We start from the raw sequence: 2624 nt of genomic DNA, 5'->3' as shown, positions 1-2624 counted from the left end.
GACAGAGCGAGACTCCGTCTCAAAAAAAAAAAAAAAAAAAACATGGTTGCGAGGATTGAATGACATAGAGTGTATGTCGTGCTTTTAACACAGAACCTGGCCCGAAGTAAGTGCTCACTAGCTTTCTATTATAAGCTAGTTCCTGAGTTCTGAAAAGACTGGGTTACTTGGAAGCAAGAGTCTCAGAAGGAGTCCCCAAAGCTGATCAGAAGCTCAGAGTGGGAAGGGGCTGGGGCAGGAGGGCTGTGCTTTGATTTGCTGGGGATGGAGTCTCAGCATCGCCAGAAAGCAGAGTTCTGGAAATGTCACTCTGTCAATCATTTTGTACTTTTCAATCAAAATTCCTTTTTCCTTTCCTTTGGCTTTTGGCAGCACTATCATGGTGAAGGTCGGTCTGCCTCAGCTGTGCTAAGACAAACAAAAGGAGGGGAGCAAGGTGTGGCAGATGGCAGCCAGCAGGGATGCAGGGAGGGCTGGCGGATGGCAATAGGGCATCCTGTATGGCAGGGCATCCAAGCAAGGCAGTCCAGGGTGAGCTGCGAAGGGGTCATGAGCACAAAGGGGCAGCAGCTCTCCTTCACCCACTCAGGGAGTCCCTTTCAGGGCTCCTATTTTGTCATAACCTGGAGGGCTTGATATTTTGTCATTCCATCCACTACTGCCTTTTACATCTTCCCCACAAGACCGAAGATGCTCCCCATTAAGAGAAGAGGCAAGTGGATTATTTGGTGTTAGGATTTGTTGTGAGGTTTGCTGACACCTTGACCATTTTTCACTGGCTGGAAATGAAAGGACCTTCCCACTTGCTCTTTGCAGGCAATTTCATTCTCTCCAGGGTCCCTATTTCCTCCCCATATTCTTTCATACTCCCAAACTTCTGAAAAAGGGAGCAAACTTTGACCACGAGGAAGGAGTGGAGCTGAAATAAGAGTCCAGGGTCTTGGAGGTGAAGGGGGAATGGCCGGGTCCTCCAGTCCAATTTTCTTTGCTACCTCCCCCTCTCCTCGCTTTGCCCAGACCACACACCTGCCTCTGTACTTGTCACTGCACCTGCACTGCTGAATCCACCTTTCCTGGGTCATGCCACTGCGCTGGGTGGTCACAGACTAGGACCCTGCAGAGCCGCAGCCTCCATGTGAACTGCATTCAGGTCTGGTGCTGTGTCCTCAGTTCAGTGGCACACTTGCACCTGAACATCTTGGGGCTGGTGGGCACCAAAGGTCAGAAGCAATTCTACCCAAAGATGCTGGTGCTACCAACTAACTCCTCAAAGTAGATAACAACATATGGCTATGCCCAACCTGCACTGGCTGCTGACCCAACCCTACCCTGTCCAGCCCCTCTACCTGAGAAAACACTTTCAGCTGCCCTGGAGAAATGGTAGGATTGGCTAGGTGCTGAGCCTAGCGGCACTGCAGCTCACAAGGCAGCACCGGCTTCAGGCCACTGTGGCCTTGGTGGTCCCTTTGATGGCATGGAGGTGGATAAATGCCTGCATCAGCTGACACTGAGTTTGTGGACACCAAGGACCTCTGCAGCCAGCCGGGAAATCTTTCCGAGGTCTCCCACCCCTTCCCTCTGGAGCACCCCCTGAGGGGCCAGGGGAGGAACCCCTACCCTATGTTCTACTCTGGTACCTAGTGCTCACGGTGAGCAGGCTGGCCCGGGGCAGCCCTCCTCAGAGCTGGAGAGCCTTTCAGGTGCCCTCTGAACAGATATTGTTCAGAATACAGATAAATAGACACCACCAAGGTCATCTAGCTGTGAAGTGGAGGGGCAGGTTTCAAAATCAGATCTGTCTCCAAAGTTCCTGCTCTTAACCAAAGCTGTCCCATCTTCTCACCCTCTCCATGGCCTCTAAGTACCATATCCCAACTCTTCCAGGACTGGCATCATCTTAAGAGTCAGTGCCTTCTCTGCTCCCAGGGTCCCCATTGACTCCAACCTGCCATGTCCTCCACTACATGAACCCGGAACTGTTGTACATAATGGAACTACCTCCATGCCCATGGGTACTGTCCTGCCACCAGCCCCAGTGGGAGGCACCTCTGCCTGTCCCTGTCCCACCCCAGTACCCCACCTTGACCAAGGCCATGCCCTGACCTGCCTCCAAGAACAGAACAGCAGCTCACCCCCTAGACAAAATCACTTCCTCTTTAATTGCTGTTGAAGAAGATTCACACCACTGCCTCCAAGGAGATGGGGGGGGCATTCCCCCCTTGCCCCCACCTCTCTCCCCTTCCCAATTACCTGGTCCTTTGCAAACTATTTTAGCCAGAAAAAAAAAAAAAAAAAAGACCGGAAACCACTGACACAGACAGCCCAAGGGCTGGGTTGGCTGAGGGAGGCAGGGCTGGGCCAGGCAAGTCCGCCCTACCACCCACTTTGCGGGGATGGGGCAGGGGGCCTGGAAACCCTCCCAGCCACCTCGAATCCTCTCAGCCCTGGCTGGGAGAGGTCACGGGGGTGAGGAATGGCTCTGGAGCTGCTCCAGTGGGAGGGAGGGGCTGGACAGAAAGAATAATGGGGGAGGGGTCCCACTTTAGGGGTGCCCCCTACCCCAGATCACCACGGGCGCTGCACAGTCACAGGTACGCAGTCACGGTCACAGACACTCACAACCC

The 2624-nt window shown here is 53.5% G+C and overlaps 1 long non-coding RNA gene across 1 annotated transcript; it reads right to left on the bottom strand.

The window, feature by feature from the left end:
• Window positions 1–726: 726 nt before the first annotated feature.
• LOC105500490 lies at window positions 727–2618 on the bottom strand. The gene is made up of 2 exons (XR_001000039.1): window positions 1027–2618; window positions 727–919 (listed from the first exon to the last, which is right to left on the bottom strand). It is a non-coding gene; the product is annotated as an uncharacterized LOC105500490 (long non-coding RNA).
• Between the last annotated feature and the right edge of the window lie 6 nt (window positions 2619–2624).

This window comes from Colobus angolensis, unplaced genomic scaffold (assembly GCF_000951035.1).
Source record: "Colobus angolensis palliatus isolate OR3802 unplaced genomic scaffold, Cang.pa_1.0 Scaffold67, whole genome shotgun sequence".
In the NCBI taxonomy this organism is placed as follows: Eukaryota; Metazoa; Chordata; class Mammalia; order Primates; family Cercopithecidae; genus Colobus; species Colobus angolensis.
Note: the sequence above shows the minus strand (reverse complement) of the source record. Positions and strands in the feature narration are given on the sequence as shown.